This window comes from Protopterus annectens, chromosome 17.part0 (genome assembly GCF_019279795.1).
Source record: "Protopterus annectens isolate FY-2018-M chromosome 17.part0, PAN1.0, whole genome shotgun sequence".
Taxonomy (NCBI): domain Eukaryota; kingdom Metazoa; phylum Chordata; order Ceratodontiformes; family Protopteridae; genus Protopterus; species Protopterus annectens.
In genome coordinates, this window is record NC_056751.1 from 831,119,835 (window position 1) to 831,137,823 (window position 17,989).

The 17,989-nt window shown below is 44.5% G+C and overlaps 1 protein-coding gene across 2 annotated transcripts in view; it reads left to right on the plus strand.

Annotated features, from left to right (window-relative positions):
- DENND5A (DENN domain containing 5A) overlaps nt 1-17,989 on the plus strand; it is a 1,739,423-nt gene that overhangs the window by 1,311,497 nt on the left and 409,937 nt on the right. The window lies entirely within an intron of this gene.

A 17,989-nucleotide genomic window follows, 5' to 3' on the forward strand; every position in this document is an offset into this window, starting at 1 on the left:
ACATTTAAAAGTCTAAGAAAGGTTAGTACATGACAGCTAGTTTAGTCAAGCTTGACCGATGCGGTGGGTAACCAGATGAGCATTTTCTACCAGTGGGCAAAGCCCACCCCCATGCAGGAAGCTATGACTCTTGTGTACTTTCCTAATGTAACTAAGCCTCAGGTTGTCAAACATCAGCATTGGTCATTAGCTTTGTTTGATTGCTCTTTCTGTCCATCAGCCTTAGCTGTAATACCAGAAATGTAGTTAGGGTGGGATAAAGGGGGCAGGCACCCCAGGCACAAGACATTAGGGGATGTGATCATGAGTACCAGGATAATCTTTTTTTGTTGTTTTTCCTCCAAACATCAAGAAATATGTCACTCCAAAGAGGAGTGCCACATTGGAAGAGATCTTTTTTGTTCTCCACATCTTAGTGTTGAATAATGGCATCAGGCACCAGATGAGCCAACTGAGGCATTGCATAATGCTGAGACTGAGATGTTCATCGTGTTTCACTGTTGCAGTCATGACTGTAAGGTTCTCCCCTGCCGGCAGGCAGCCCTCGGTCGGCCAGAATCCCAAAGTCTGAGTCCGGCGTTGGCTGTTCAACCATGCTCCCTGACGTCAGAGCGCCAGGAGTACAAAGCTGACAGCCAACGCCATCTTCTCCAGTCTTTCTTGCCGTGCGGTGATAGCAGTTCGCAAGTGCCGGTCGGCTGACTCCTGACAAATTTTTCTGATATACTTCGGTCCGAAGATTTTCTTCTCCACTCAAAGCTAAGTACCCCATTGGGGAAACCTTTTTCTTGCTCCACTCTGATGTCAGAAAAAGTTAATAATTGTATTTCATGTGGGAAGCAAATACCTCATAAGGATTTTCATTCTTACTGTATTCCTTGCTTAGGCCCTGACCACGACGTAGCTAGTTGTTGGTTTTGTGCTAGATTCAATCAACGTACAATTAAGCGAAGGTACGATTTTGCTTTTCATTACTTCGGTAGGCGCTTTAACTAAAAAATGTCGTTGGATACAGTCCCGGCTACCGGAGTTCACAAACATCGCAAAGATAAAGACAGGCCTCCGAGGTCCAAATCTGATGATAGCACACAAGCGGAGCCAGCTTCAGGTTCGGCCGTCGTCAGTGAGGCGCTTTTGCAGCCCCTGTCATCAGCCATTTCAGAACCGACGGCCAAAACGGACTTTCATGAGGAGCCAACCAGGCCTTTAAATATTTCTGTTGCAGGACCTTCGGACAATGCTCCTTCGGATGGGTCCGGAGCCGCTGTGCAGGTACCGGCTTCCGAAGGGGTTTTCAGGCCTACTCAGCTACTAGTAAAGGCAAAGACAAAGGCAAAGACTCCTTCTAAATCAAAGACTACAACACAGGCCTCTTCTGAACCGGCTCCCAAGTCACAGAAGCAGTTACTCAAGATGGCGGAGGATTTACTTACTATAATTAGGGGTTCACATCCCCCTCCAGATAAAAGGCCAAGGCAGGATGCTTATTATGATTCCTCTGATCAGGCTTTTGTTTCCTCAGTTTCTTCTTCTGATCAGGAATATTCTTTCCCTCCTTATGAGGATTCTGATGCTGAAGAATCCATTCCTTCAGCTTCTCCCCCTGAGGACTTCTCTTTGGGGAAACTTTGCATGAAATGAGGGAACATTTCCACTGGGAAGGACAGGAGTATTCGGAATCCAAGAAAAGACTGAGGGATTTTCTTCTTCTTCCCCAACATAGACCCCTGGCTATTCCTCCTGTTTTGGATATTGTGGATGATGCCTTTTCGGAGGCTAACTTAACACCTGACTCTTTTCCTCCTGCTCCTGTTAAGCCTGATAGATATTACAGGGTTCCTGATTCCCATCAGTTTTTATACAAGAACCCTTCTGCTGACCCTGAAACCATTTCTCAGGGTCCTAAGGGAGTTAAGGCCGCTTCTGCCAAAAATCCCATTCCTACTGAAAAGGATTCTCGATCCTTAGAAAGATGGGGCAAAAAGGTGTACACTTCTGCTACTTTGTCCATTAGGGCTTTAAACTGTCAGTTTCATATGCTAAAATACCAGCAATTTCTCTTGTCTGTCTTAAAACAAAAGCTTACTTCCATTTCTGCCTGTGCAGATGATAAGGAATTACATGACTTATTGCATGCCACTGAACAGGTTGGGAAGCATGGTTTACACTGTGGATTTGATGCCTTGGTGGCTTCTTGTAGGGCTGCGGCCTCTGGCACAGTCATTAGAAGGCATGCATGGCTAAAGGAACAACATTTGCCTGAACAAGTAAAGGCTAAATTGTTGGATGCTCCTGTTCAGCATAATGTTTTGTTTGGATCAAAAGCTGAAGAGGTGATTAAAAAGATGGAGGATAAGGTGAAATCCATGCAAACAGTTAAAGATTTCTTACAAGTACAGCCACCTAGATTTAGCAGGAATTGGCCTTCAAAAAATTGGTCCTTTCCTGCTTCAGACAGGCCTCAGAGGGGTAGATATAGACGCTCCAGAGGGAGGCCTCAAACACAAGCTGCTTATAGACCAAGACAGTGGACTGCTTCCACCCCTAGGGGAGGAGAGGACAGGTCACAATCTCAAAGGAAACAAACTCAATGACTCCTCTGTTGGGCTACAGGAACTTCTTGCCTGGAAGCCCTCTCGGAGGAAAACTCTCTTTTTTTATCAAAATTGGACTCAAATAACCCAAGACAAGTGGGTTTTGGATGTGGTTTTAAGAGGTTACAAATTCCATTTTCATACCTTGCCAAGGCCAAGCGGATGGCCAGACCTTCCAAAACATCAATGGACTGAGGCCTTAAACCAGGTGGAAGCTCTTTTGGCTATGAATGCCATAGAACTGGTTCCTCTTTCAGAGATGGGAAAAGGTTTTTACTCAAGGCTCTTTCTAGTCCCAAGGAAGCAAAACTCATGGAGACCCATTCTGGATCTGTCGGTCTTGAACACTTTTCTAGAGATTCCAAAATTCAAGATGCTTACTCTACAGCAGCTACTTCCAATGCTGTCCAAAGATGCATGGATGGTAACTTTGGATTTAAAGGAGGCATATTTACACATTCCCATCAGGCAGGATTGCAGAAAATACCTCAGGTTCAAGGCTGGATCGAGGCACTTACAATTCTCTGTGCTGCCCTTTGGATTGTCTACTGCTCCCAGGGTCTTCACCAAATGCCTGGCTCCAGTAGTAGCTTACTGCAGACTCAAGGGAATTCAAATTTACCCTTATCTGGGCGATTTGTCTAATTCAGGCAGACAGCAAGGATGTCTTACTCCAGCATCTAGAATTTGTACAGAACCTCCTCAAGTTCCTGGTATTCTCTGTAAACAAAAAAGTCAAATTTGACACCATCACAACAGATAACTTTTCTGGGTGCTCTTCTAAACACCACAACCCAGATGGCATTTCTGACATCCGAAAAACAATTACAGCTGGCTTCAACTTTCAGAACCTTGGCAACTTTAACTCAACTATCTGCAAGGAAATTCCTGCAGGCTTTGGGTTACATGGCCTCCTGCATCCTTCTCGTACCATATGCAAGACTACACATGAGGAAAATACAGTGGTACCTAAAAAGTGTATGGTCTCAGCATTGCCACAGTTTGGACATACTGATCTCCGTCCTTCCTTGCCTTGAAAAGGAATTTCTTTGGTGGTCCAGGGCATGTGCTCTAAACAAAGGGAAACCCTTCCGTCTGCCTCCTGCCACTCAGATTCTAACCACGGACGCCTCGGATTATGCTTGGGGAGCCCATTTCCAGGGCAATTGTCTGCAGGGCCTTTGGACAAAGGATCAGAAGCACCTGCATATCAACTTAAAGGAAATGTTAGCCGTTCAGAAAGCTCTATTGGCCTTCAGGAATCTTTTACAACCAGGACAACTACTAATACGGACAGACAACACCACAGTTAGGTGGTACATAAACAAGCAAGGGGGATCTCATTCCTACCCCCTTTGCAGACTAGCCATGGATCTATGGAACACAGCTCTAGCTTGCAATCTGGATCTTCAAGCTCAGTTTCTACCAGGGAAACAAAACTTCCTGGCAGACAGTCTAAGCAGAAACCTTTCGGATCCACACGAGTGGATGCTGGACACCAAAATATTCAGGATGATAACAGCAGTCTGGGGATGTCCTCACATAGACCTCTTTGCATCCCATCTCAGTCATCAACTACAGAATTTTTGCACCAGGACTTTCCACAGAGAAGCTTGGAAAGTGGATGCCCTGTCATTCAGTTGGAGGAACCTCTCGGGATATGCCTTTCCGCCTCTTCCTCTTCTTCCACGGGTTTTATTGAAGATAAAACAGGACAAGCCCAAGATGATAATCTTGCTGGCTCCAAATTGGCCTCGGCAGTTTTGGTATCCAACTCTAAAAAACCTATGCCTAGAGCCCCCATGGGTTTTACCTCGGTCTCCGAACCTTCTGTCTCAACATCAAGGTCAGGTCCTTCACTCTCATGTCAGAACTCTCAGCCTGGCGGCCTGGTTAATCCAGGGCCTTTGGTTTCTTCTTTACTACCCAAGCAGGTTATGGATGTCATTTTAGAAGCCAGACGTCCTAGCACTAGAAAATCTTATGCAGGAAAATGGAAAAGATTTTGTTCCTGGATGCAGGCTCAGGATTCTGATCCTCTTCTTCCTAACATTACTTTAATTTTACTTTACTTGACAGATCTCTTACATAAGGGTCTCTCTTTCTCTTCCATTAAGTTACATGCCTCTGCTATTTCTGCTCATTATAATACAGACCCTCCCATCTTTTCCCACCAGCTCATGAGACAGTTTCTCAGAGGAGCTAAGAACTTAAGACCTCCTAGATCTCCTCCCATTCCTGCTTGGGATCTCAGCTATGTTTTGGAAAAACTAACCTTGCCTCCTTTTGAGCCTGCTGCCTCTTCTGACATCAAGTTTTTATCTTGGAAGACAGCTATCCTGTTAGCCCTAACCTCTGCCAGGAGAGTTTCAGAGTTACAAGCTCTTATGGCTGTGGAACCTTATATTATTTTTCATCAAGACAGGGTATCTTTGAGGACTAATCCTACCTTCATGCCTAAGGTGGTTTCCAAAGTGGCTTTAAATCAAACTATCCACTTGCCAACTTTTTCCCCACTCCTCAAAATAAAGGGAAAGGATCTTACATTCCTTGGATGTACACAGACAACTACGCTTTTACCTGAACAGAACCAAGGACATCAGAAAATCAGAACAATTGTTTGTTTCTTATGCTTCAAGTTCCCAAGGTAAAGCCATTTCAAAACAGACCATTTCTAAATGGATTGCTCATGGAATCAGATTTTGTTATTCTCACCATGGAAAGCAAATCCCAGGGAGTATCGGACTCATTCCACCAGAGCTGCTGCCACTTCTCGGCCTTCCTCAGGGGAGTTCCTACCAAAGACATTTTGAAGCTGCAACTTGGAGTTCAGTGCATACTTTTCTAAGCACTACAATCTACCTCTCTACTCTAAGTCTAGGGCAGGCTTTGTCTCTGCAGTTTTGCAGGGCCTTTTAGCCCCTTCCTCTTTATGACCACCTCCCTTTCTTTCAGCTTTGGGATTCTACCCTAACAGTCATGACTGCAACAGTGAAACACGATGAACATAGTACAGTTGTGTACACCTACCATAAATGTAGATGTTCGAGTGTCTTCACTGTTGCAGTCTGGGTTTCCCTCCCTCCTGTCCCCTCTTATTTTTACTTTTGTGTATTTCCTTTTTTCACCATTCTTCTGAGGTGTATTTGTAAAGGTTATGGGACCTTTTTCATTTTGGGACTCCTGACATCTGGGGCAAGAAAAACTGGAGAAGATGGCGTCGGCTGTCAGCTTTGTACTCCTGGTGCTCTGACGTCAGGAAGCATGGTTGAACAGCCGACGCCGGACCCAGACTTTGGGATTCTGGCCAACCGAGGGCTGCCTGCCGGCAGGGGAGAACCCTACAGTCATGACTGCAACAGTGAAGACACTCGAACATATACATTTATGGTAGGTGTACACAACTGTACTTTCTAGGATGTGATCCAGAAAGAGTGCCCAAAATGGAGTCGTCTTAAATTTTAATTTGGGTGGGCTTGATGTGCTGTCTAAGATCTAGAAGGGCTTAGCACAGCAAACCCTAATTAAGTGAGCAATTTCCTGGGACTGCACAATGTGAGCTGGGGGCATTTCCAAAGACTAAGCTCTTCTTATGACTTGATAGGACTGTTAATTGTTAATAAAATAGAAATATTCTGGGAGTTTTGAAATGGCAGCTAATTAACACATTATTTCCTTCTGCCTGTATGCCATTTATAGGTATGTTGGACTTTTGTTTTCAAAGTTCCAAGAAGTTTGCAAGTAAATGGTGATACAAAAAATAGTAAACATTATCAAAGGCATTCATAGCAATGTTGATTCAACAAATACTGTTTTATTTATTTTAGTGTATATTTTTTGTGCCTAGAAATAGTCACTCTACAACATTTGTTGTATAGATTGGTGTCTGCTGGGCTTTTCTGTAGTCAGTAATAGAACTGTTTATATATAGGTTAAATGAGACAAATTACTTAAACTTCTTAGCTATCATATCTCGCAAATGATTCATGTAGACCTTGAAAGAAGTAGTACAAGTTTATAGGTCATTCTGTCAAACAAGGTATTTTGCTTCCTGTTATAAGGAACATTGTGAGCTCCCCATGTGAAATTTGTCATAAACTGCAGTATTGCATTATACATGACACTGGGCCAAATTCAAAATGGCTACCGCATTTCTGATTCACTGCAAGTGCAAGTGAAGCATTCAAGGGATGCAGCATGTGGTAATTAGCCACATGTTCTCCCCCGGAAATGCTTTCAGTAAGGCTTTTATGCAGTCAAATGATCCAGAGAACCAAAAGACTGTGTAAGGTACATTGGCTGCCTGTGTTAATATCGCCAAAAGCTTGTGTTCAACCATTGAATTAGAGGCAAGTCCCAGGGAGTTTAGCGGAAAGGTATTGTTTTGTGTGTGTGTGTGTGTGTGTGTGTGTGTGTGTGTGTGTGTGTGTGTGTGTGTGTGTGTGTGTGTGTGTGTGTGTGTGTGTGTGTGTGTGTGTGTGTAGGTTGAGTAGGAATGTGTATGAGTTTGACTGAATGGGTGAGTGTGGCCATGGGTGCTGTGGAGATAGGCTGTGTGTGTGTGTGTGTGTGTGTGTGTGTGTGTGTGTGTGTATGTAGGTTGAGTAGAAATGTGTATGAGTTTGACTGAATGGGTGAGTGTGGCCATGAGTGCTGTGGAGATAGGGTGTGTGTGTGTGTGTGTGTGTGTGTGTGTGTGTGTGTGTGTGTGTGTGTGTGTGTGTGTGTGTAGGTTGAGTAGGAATGTGTATGAGTTTGTCTGAATGGGTGAGTGTGGCCATGAGTGCTGTGGTGATAGGCTCTGTGTGTGTGTGTGTGTGTGTGTGTGTGTGTGTGTGTGTGTGTGTGTGTGTGTGTGTGTGTGTGTGTGTGTGTGTGTGTGTGTAGGTTAAGTAGGAATGTGTATGAGTTTGACTGAATGGGTGAGTGTGGCCATGAGTGCTGTGGAGATAGGCTCTGTGTGTGTGTGTGTGTGTGTGTGTGTGTGTGTGTGTGTGTGTGTGTGTGTGTGTGTAGGTTGAGTAGGAATGTGTATGAGTTTGACTGAATGGATGAGTGTGGCCATGACTGCTGTGGAGATAGGCTGTGTGTGTGTGTGTGTGTGTGTGTGTGTGTGTGTGTGTGTGTGTGTGTGTGTGTGTGTGTGTGTGTGTGTTTGTGTGTAGGTTGAATAGGAATGTGTATGAGTTTGACTGAATGGGTGAGTGTGGCCATGAGTGCTGTGGAGATAGGCTGTGTGTGTGTGTGTGTGTGTGTGTGTGGGTGTGTGTGGGTGTGTGTGGGTGTGGCTATATACATGAATGTGTGTGTTGGCGGGGGGGGGGATATTAAACCTGCATACTACTCCCCTACACTAATGAACAAATCCTGCTTTATTGGCAGGGGACATTAGATACCAGGGATAGTCTTTATATCATGCCTTAAAGGCATCTAAAAGAATAACAAAGTTTTACTACATGAAAAGTGTCTTTTAGTTTTATGGATGTTTGCTACATTTTTTCCCCAGGAAAGAGGCACAATTTTTGGCTTAACCATAGAACAATCTGTCAGTCCCACTGTTGGTCCTCCTTCCAGCCACAAACATAAAAAGTTAAGCAAGCAGCCTTTGCCATCATAGCAAGCTAGCAGTTTACCTCAGCTGCAGGTGGGTGACTCAGCTGTGGCTTTTAATTGCATCTCAGAACACTCGTCTTTTACCCCGGATCCCTCTGGTGTAGCACCTACAGCCATTATGGACCTAGAGTTAGCCACTTCCTCTGCAGCTGTTGGGGCCCTGTCAGTGGGCACAAGAGAACCACTTTTGTCAGTCTTGGAGGAGGGAAGAGGGAAGGCTTCCTTGTTTTGTTAGAATGTTGAATCTGTCCCTGGGGAAGCTGCCATTAACAACATCGTTGGTCCCAATCTTTGTATCAAAAAGAAAAGGAAAGCTAAGCATGTATCTAGTCCACCTCAAATTTCCTTAGACAGGAGTAGTTCATAGGTTCATAGGTATCTACTAGGCTAAGTGCTCTTGTGGGCCATTTTATGTGTAGAGAATTTCCCCAAATGTGAGAATCAAACCCTGTACATTGTGTCTGTGAGGTAAACACTTCAACTATTATGTCAACTCCCAACCCCAACCTAGCTGAGGATTTAATTTAGGCTGTTGATCCTTTATTTATAAAGTAGTTTCTGGCAATTCAAGATTCTGATTCTGAACCCAAGGATGAAGGGACAGGTAGATGTTTTTGTGTTCAGATTTCTGATTCAGACACAGAGGAGAGCTCCGTTTCTGACACTCCCTACTGTTTTTTAGATTGTGCCAGTGTTTTCAGTGGGAGAACACTTGAGTTCTCAAAACTGATCCAGCAGCTATAGCTTTAGTTAACCTTTCTGCTGATAAACACTTCGTTAATTCCAGTCCTACTGTCTTTGATAAGGATGAAAAGAGTATTGATAAATATGGAAAAAAATGTATGCTGCTAAGTCATTGATTTTCAGAATTTTGTATTGCCAGGCTAATATGTTAGTTTGTTCTGACTAATTGTGAAGGTATGAGGAATGTTTTATCTGCAGTTTCTTCTTGTGAGAAAAAAAAATCTGCTTTAAATAATTTAATTTCTTCTGTTATTCTAATCACTACATATTGTTTACAGTGTGTGTGATTATGTTGATATTTCTTCAAGGGTTGTGTCCACACATTCTGTTTTGAGAAGGTCAGCATGGCTGGGTTCTCCAAGATGATGCTAAAAATGAGAGTTTAAGTTCTTTGGATAGAGATTTAGTTTTTGTCACCTTTACTGCGGAAGTGATCAAAATGTGTGATGAAAGGGGTAAGCTGATAAAGGGAATTTCTGTGATTTTTCATCACTCCTTTTCCAAGTTTTCCAAGGTATTCTCCTAACTCCTCATCCAGTTTTAGTAAGAAATAAAATAAACAGTCTCAGCAAAATGCATGCAAATATATATTTAAGAAGAAATGGCAAGGGGATTCCAAAAAGAATTCTGGAAACTCCCCAAATCAGGGACAGTCCAATAAGTCAGAATGACTATTTGAGAAACCTTCTTCCTCTGTCCCATCCTAGCAGCTCCTTTTTCCCTTCCAGAAATTCTGAACCTCCACATTTCTCTTTGACAACAGATAGCTTCAGACAAATGGGTTCTGAAGATCATTCATCAAGGTTACAGGGAGTGATTCCTCATCCTTCCAACCAGACTCTTTTGCTTCAACCTGTCTTTCATCACATGCTGTCCTAGTGAGTTATAAAAGAAGTTCCCCTTTCCCAGGTGGGAAAAGGATTTTATTCAAGGATGTTTTTAATGCCAGAGAAAGCAAACCCTTAGCGACCAGTTCTGGATCTTTCTTTCCTAAACCTGTTTGTGATATTGCCAAAATTCAGGATTATGTCACTTCACAACCTGTTATCTCTTCTTCCTCATCCAAGTTTCCTTGTAACATTAGATTTAAAAGATGCTTATCACATTCCTATTCATCCAGACTTCATGTGTTTATTAAGGTTTTGTGTGTCTGGGTCACATTATCAGTTCTCTAGTCTTACCCTTTGGACTATCCACAGCACCAAGAGTGTTCACAGCATGTCTAACTCCAGTTATACCTCATTGCAGGCAACAGGGTATCCACATTTTCCATATTTAGATTACGTGTTTATCTTTGCAGAGTCCAAGTGTCAGGAATCTCTCTCTCTCTTGAGTAAAAGAACTCTTACAGAAGCTGGAATTCCAAGAGAACATTCATAAGTTTTTCTTAACTTCTTCTCACAAGATTGTGTTTCTGGGATGCCAAGTAGACATCACAGCTCAAAGGCTTTTCTTTGACAGGAAGAAATAGATCTATATCTAGATCTGTTTCTGGGGTTTTCCACTCTGACTTTGGTAACTGCGAGGGAATACCTCAGGATTTTGGGTCTCATGGCTTCTATGATTCTCATGATAACCCTGGCAAACTTCCACATGAGAAAGATACAGTGGCATCTGAAGTCTGTTTGGTCCCAGCACCACCACCCCTTGTCTTTTCAGATCAGAATGCTGGGGTTTGTCAGAAGGGAAGCCACTTGGTGGGGACAACTGATATCCCTATATCCAGGTCTCCCTTTCTCACTCGTCACTCACCACAGACACATCAAACATTTCTTGGGGAGCAGTTTTAGGAGGGATAAAAGAGTAAGGTGTGTGAGACACCAGGGATAGACACAGGCACATAAATGTAAAAGAAATGCTTGTAACTCAACTCTCTTAATCATCTTTGGTCCCCCGGGACCTCTTCAAGTTGTTACAGAAAATGTCACAGTCATGTGGTACATCAACGAGCAAGGGCGAACCATGTTGTATCCCCTTTGCAGACTGCCCATGTGGGCTTGTGATATAGCTTTACAGCACAGTTTTACTCTACAAGCATCCTACATTTAGGCTGAGCAAAATTGTGAGGCATACTAGCTGAGGAGGAACAAGGGCAGACTCTCATAAATGGAAACTATATCACGGGGTCTTCCAAGATTTGATCCATCTGTGGGGAGTTCTTCAAGTAGGCCTCCTTTCCTCCTCTCTGAACAATCAGCTGGCAAGATTCTGCTCCAGGACTTTATGCAAGAAGGCTTGGAAGACAGATGCCTTTTCTTTCCCTTGGACAGGAATGTTCCTATATGCTTTTCCACCCTTTCCACTATTATCCAGGGTGTTTCTGAAAATTCAGAAGGAATCCTCCATGATCATTGTGGTGACTCCCATCTAGTCCAGGCAGTCATGTTTCTCCTTTGGAAATATCCAGGGGCAATCACCACAAGCTTCCCCATAGACTGGACAAGAACAATGGAGTCTGATACACCCCAACAGCAATCAACTTTAGCTGACTGCCTGGATGATATGGTCTTAATACCCTTTAGGCACCTGTTTACTTTGGACGTACAGCAGGTACTAATGAAGGTAAAAAAAACCTGCTATTAGAAAATCATCTATTAGCAAATGGAAAAGGTTTTCTTGTAGGTGCCAACATTCAAGGGTAGTTGTTCTCTGGATCTGATGTTGTATTTTCCATCTAGGTTAAACCTCTGGATTATCAGAAGCAAAACTGGCCATTTCCAAAAGATTTCAGCCCCCAAGCTCCTAGTTCTGACAGAATCACTGCAGATCTCCTTTGCTGCCTTCCAGGACTGCAGCTTGATTTCAAGCTCCACTGGAATGTATCCTTTTTGTGTGCCCTCGTGCCATAATTTTTCCCTTTGTTCCTCTACCTTCTTAGTATTTAGTGTGGTGTGTATTTTTCTAGTAGAAGAGGTTAGGTAGTGTAGGTTTTAACATTGGTGTAGGATTGTGTCTTAATGTTCACAGACTTTTCCAGCCTTGTTGTGTCAGTTATTTAGCTATAGCTGTTACTTTCAAGTGGTAGTGTGGAGTTGTTGTTATACTTATTAGTTTGTTTCTTTCTTCCATTTTATTGTATACTGTGTTGTTTATTGATGGATAAGGGATTTAAGAAATATGTAGCATGTGGCCAGAAACTCCTGTCCCAAGACTCATACGATCGAAGCATTTACGGTCTCCAGCGCCACTCACTTGGAGACCTATTGTGCCATTTATGACAGCTTTGGGTCCGGGGCTGGTCAATGAAAAGATGGTCAAGCTAATCTTGAAGGGTCTTTTGCCTGCCAGGGATATTCTGCCCTCCTCCACACAGGCTAGCAAACATAAGTGTGATTGGGATCGAAAAGAAGGAACTAAGGACCCCATCTCTTCTAAGGGGGACTGTAAACACATGGCTCCCCCTGGCTTTAGCCAGCTGGATCAGAACATCCAAAGATCTACGGTCCTTGAGCTGTCGTGACACAGTCAGTGGATTAGATGAATCAGACCCATTCCCTAACAGCACCAACTGTGGTGAAGACCCCTTCCCTGGCACTCAGCATCCCCAGTTCTTTTTTGGTGAGAGTGGCTCCTTCAGGCAAGGTTCATTCCCTTTCTCCCCCTGTATTCCCTGAGAGTTTTCTCCAGAGTCTTCACTGTCTCTGCCCCAAATCTTCTGATCCTCTGTGATTCAGGCCTGGTCCTCAGAGCATTCTACTTCTAGGTGGGCCTCCAACCCCCCCTCATTGGCTTCTTTGTCTCACTCAGTCCAATCAGTCAGAAGTTTAAGACCTGACAATTTGGAGTAGCTGATGCAGTCTTTTCTGCAGTCCCAGATAAGGTTAGGCCTGATCACTTCAGCCCAGGATCCTCAACCTGAGGCTGTAGTTCCAGTGAACTTGTTTCCTCCCTTGGGCCCAACAGCTCCCGTAGATGGTTGCTTTACCACCTTTGGGATTAGAACTGACAGCATGGCCAATTTTGGGTCCCACCCCTGCCTTGGCGTTCATGACTCAAGTGGTCTTAGAGCCAAGTGGACCGCAGAACTGACCCTTTACATCAGGGGTTTCCAGGTCGGGTTTGACACTTCAGGTTTAGAGTCATCCCTCCCACTCAGCACTTTGGCTGTTAGATTGTTTTGCTTCGAGTCAGGGCAGGCAGGAGCGGCTCCAGAGTCCAGCATGTCCTTGGAGTCTTCAGATCCCACCGGTGCAAGCTCCAGGCAGCCTGCTTCAGCCTCCACCTTTGACACTGTAAAGAGATTGTACTTCCTCCTGGTAGCAGAGTGTTCGGTGCCAACCGTCGTCCCTCAGCCCTCATCGCTTGTGCCTGTGGACTTGCATCAGCCTGCTCCAGGAGAGCCCACTCCAACTGGCCTCCAGACTACCCTACACTCAGGGCCCCCTGCCTCTTCCACCTCTCCCCTGGATTCCCCAAGCAAGAAGGTCATGGCAAGAGGAAGCACTTGGATCCCTCAGAGAAATTCCTCACCAAGAATACCAACCTCAAGGAAGGACAGGGGTCCAGAAAAATCCCTGTGATGACTACTCTTTTGGCGACCTTATAGAGCTGCTTTGCTAGCATGGGGGTTGGAGAGCTGAAGCCCCATTTCTGGAGGAGTTGGTGTTTCTGGGGGAATTAGGGGTGTGCCCTTCCACATCCTGGATGGTTCCCCCTCTGGACGTACTTATTGATTTGGTGTCTTGGAGAGCCCAGAAGGAGCCCAGTATGGTAGAACCAATTCTCGAAAAGTCTGATAAGATCTTGGACCCTCCCATAGGTTGTCAACATTGGAGTAAGGGTCCCGCCATTGATTCTGTTGTGGTGGCTGCAGCCACCAAAAAGGACATCTTGGAAGAAAGTTCACCAGTCCACCCCACCCCCTGTTTGGGAGTCTAGGGCATTGGACTAGTTAGGGAAGCGCTCCTACGCAGCATCAGCACTTTTTGCACTGAGAGCATTAAATTACTTGCCTCACTTGACAGACTTCAGTGGGACATCATGTCTGAAGTGTCAAGACTGGTTAAAACGTAACAGACGCCAGAGTCTCAAAAGACTCTGGAGACCTAATTGCCCACCTTACAGTCTGTTACTAAGGTGTCCATGCATCTGCTTTTCAGTGCAGCTGATGGCACTTATTGGGCTGCTGGTGCTGGCATTGCCATGCTTCACCATGCTTGAATGAAACTGTGTAACTTCATGGGCTACTTCAAGGCTTCCTTTATTAATTCCTTCTATGAAGGCTGTTCACTTCTTGTGCCTAAGGGTAAAGACATTTTGACCAGGAGCAAGCAGGTTAAAAGATGCTGTCTGCCATTGGCATGCATTTCGCTAGCCCCACTCCCATTGACCTTCTCCAGGAAATAGAAGAAGGAAAAACATTGCTTCTTTAGAAAAGCACAGCAGCCTTTTCCAGATGCTCCTGAGGAAGGTCGACCCCCCCCCCCACAGCAGGTGGTGAACTAGAATGGGTACCACCCACATGGCAGGGTGATCTGCAGAAGCAGGCCTTCTGTGCAGCTTTGTCTGGGAGGGCCTTCCAGTGCCCCTGAAGGGTTGCCCAACTGTCCAGCTCTCAAGGTATTTGGGGAAATTTGTCTGTACACCAAGAAGGTTGGGCAGCCATCACCTCAGATGTATGGGTTTTAGAGTCGTATCCAGAGGCTACACAATTCCATTTTTATTTCCCCTAAAAGAAAATACCAAACACCTTCTGGATGTGCCACCCTGTCAGAGAAGGCATGCAGCTATTGAAATCCAAAAGCTGTTGTTAAATCGAGTCATCCAACAGGTCTCACCAGACCAACGTAGATCTGCAGTCTATTCCTGGTTCTCTTTGGTCCCAAAGAAGAACATGGACCTCAGGATAATTTTGGATGTAAGCAAATTGAATCCCTTTGTGAAATAGACCAAGTTCTGGACGGTCATGATGCAGTCCATTCTGCTTCTCTTGAGAAGGGGCAATTGGATGTGCTTGATCGACCTCAGGCACATCCGCCATCATGTAAAGATAGCAAGGCACTCCAGGAGGTTTCTGCACTTCTGTCTGGTAGCCAGTCATTATCATTTCAGAGTGGTGCCCTTTGTTCTCACCTCTGCCCCTTGGTGTTCACCAAGTGCATGGCTCAGGCTGCAGATTTTCCAAGTCTTCCCTTAATTGGATGCTTGGTTTCTCACCACCTCCACTAGGGCATCATGAGTGAGGGCCAGGGACTGTACTCCAGTTGTGCCATTCCTTGGGAATCACCTTAAGCTTTCAGAAGTCCAGTTTTTAACTAGTCCAGACATTGGAGTTCATAGGCAGTCAGTTGAACACAGTCTCTCAGATTGCAAAACTCCCGGCTCTCAAATTATCTAGCCTTCATTCTCAAGTCAATTTCTTACAGTCTTACAGGAAACCTCTAGCTTTTTTGTTCTCAGACTTTTAGGTTGCATGGCTGCAGCAGTCTTAGTTCCCCTGTCATGATACCACATGATGATAATGCAGTGGACATTAGGAGAGCAGTGGTCTTACTTGACTCATCCTGTGGAGCTTCCCGTCATATTGACGGATGTCTTTCAAAATCAAATCGGGTATTGGTTTGAGTTTCCCTGGTGTTGGCAGAGCGACTGTTCTTCTTCTCCTACTAGTTATGGTCACAATAGATGCCTGCCTTCTCTGGTGTGGTGGGGGGGGGGGCATTTTGAAGGGAAGACGGTCCAAGGGACATGGTCTGTAATCAAGGCCAATCTTCACATCAGTATCTTGGAGATGAGGGCAGTCCTTCTCATGGTATAGGCTTTTCAGGACTTTCTCCCCAGGGTTGTGATCTTAGTGCAGATGGGCAATATGTTTGTTGTCAGGTATCTGAACAAACAGAGAGGAACCTGTTCCTGTCCTCTTTGTCAGGAGGCCATGAGGGTTTGGCAGTGGACAGTTTCATCTCGGAGGTTTCTGGTAGCAGTGCACATCTGGGGAATTCCACTATTTTAACAGACAGTCTGAGCAGAAACATTCTTCTTCCTCATGAGTGATCCCTGAATCCGAGAGTTGCTGCTCAGATTTTTTGGCGCTGGGGCACTCCGTGTTGCGATCTGTTTGCTTCCCCACCCAACTCCAAGTGCAACAGTTATTATGCCTTCGTTCCATAGTGACAGTCACCCAGGAATGCTGTTCTGTATGCTTGGTCCTCTGGTCTCCTGTAGTTGAATGGCGCAGTGGTGCAGCAGTAGCATTGTCGCCTCACAGCAAGAGGTTCTCCGGTTCGATTCTCAGCTGGAGTGCCGTCTGTGCGGAGTCTGTATGTCCTCCCTGTATTCATCTGGGTTTCCTCTGGGTACTCTGGTTTTCTCCCATGTTTCAAAGACATGTATCTGGAGCATTTCTCCCCGGGCCTCCTCTGAAAATTGGCTTTGTTCCAAGTTGGACTTTCCCAGTAAACAAATGTTAAATAGATAGATAAATAAATGTGTATCCTTTGACTCACTTGATAATAAAGTTTCTCCAGAAGGTTGCCCATTGGAGAATGACTGTGATCTTCGTTGTTCCTTTTTGGCCCTCATCAGGTTTGATTCCCCTTTCTGAGGCCTCTTCTGAGGTACTCTCCTTGAGTCCTATGTCCCATTCTGGATCTAATTTCTCATTTGATGGGCTTGTACCCACCTGACTTAGGGACACTCAGGTTTTGCATGATTTCTCCAATTGCCCTAACAGCCAGAGATCCCAAGCTTTCAGACAAAGTGGGACATATTTTGCCCTCCTCAGAAGTTGTCTACCCAAAAGTCTGTGCTAGTAAGCAGAGGTGTTTCACCTTTTGGGCTTCTTGGAAAGGCTTGGACCTCTTCTCAGCTCCTTTGTAGGCCATCTTTGATTTTCTTGCTGATTTATTTCATCCAGGGTCTGGTTATTCTATTAAAGTACAATTGACAGCTATTTTTAACTTTTGCATTGGCAGAGGTAATACGCCTGTGGCAGCATTAAAGTTTTCAAAGACTTTTCTCAAGTGGACCTTTTTATTGTGGCCTCCAGTCTGAGACCCCATCCTTCTGTGAGGGTTTACGTTTAATGCTTCACATGCTCACTGGACCTCCTTTTGAGCTGTCAGCAGTGGTTTCTCTGAAGTTGTTTTATTGGAAGACTCTTTTCCCTGTGGTTGTTACTTTGATCAGGTGTGAGTCAGAGTTGAAGGCTTTATCCTTGGTGCTGCCATGTTTGGCCTTTCATAAATACAGAGTATATCTCAGAACAGATCCTGCTTTTCTCCCTTAGGTGGCAGTGGAAAACAGTCTAAATCAGGTTATTCATTTACCAGCATTTTTCCCCAAATTTTCAAACAAAGGAGAATATTTTCTTCATTGTCTCGATGTTAATAGGCAATTGAGATTTTATTTGGCTAGAACCAGATCATTCAGAAAATCTGATCAGTTGTTTGTCTCCTTTTGAAAGGCCTGGATGGGAAAGCCAGTATCTAAGTCTACTCTAGCTGTGTGGCTGTCTGATTGCTTTTCATTTGGTTATAGTTTGAAAGGGAAGGCATTGCCTTGCAAACTGAAGGGTCACTCCATGTTTTTTTTTTGTCAAGAGCTGTTATGGATGACATTTGTGCTGTTGCTATTTGGGTGGATCCACACACCTTTGTGTCTCACTGCATGCTAGATATTCAGTTGAGGTTTAGAGCCTCCGTTGGTTCCACTGCATTGCGGAATGTGCTCTTATAGTACCTCCCTAGAGTCTAAAGTGGCTAAGGGACTCTGTCCTACAGGTTGAACCAGGATGGAAAAGATAGCATCGGATATGAAAGTTATAGCCTTACCATAACAATAGCTATGTGTTGACTCATTTCGTACAGTTCAGCTATCCCTCCCACCTGCCTCCTCCTGTATTGCATTTCTTTTTATCCTCTGAAGACAGAGTTATGGAGGCTGCTTCTCCTCCTTTTGTTTGGGATCCTTAGTTGCAAGCTGTTATGGGGAATCAACCTTATCTCATTTTCCACAGGGATGGGGTTTCTTTGAGAACTAATCCTTCTTTTATGCCTAGTTTCCGAGTTTACTTTCACCCAAATTATCCATCTCCTTTC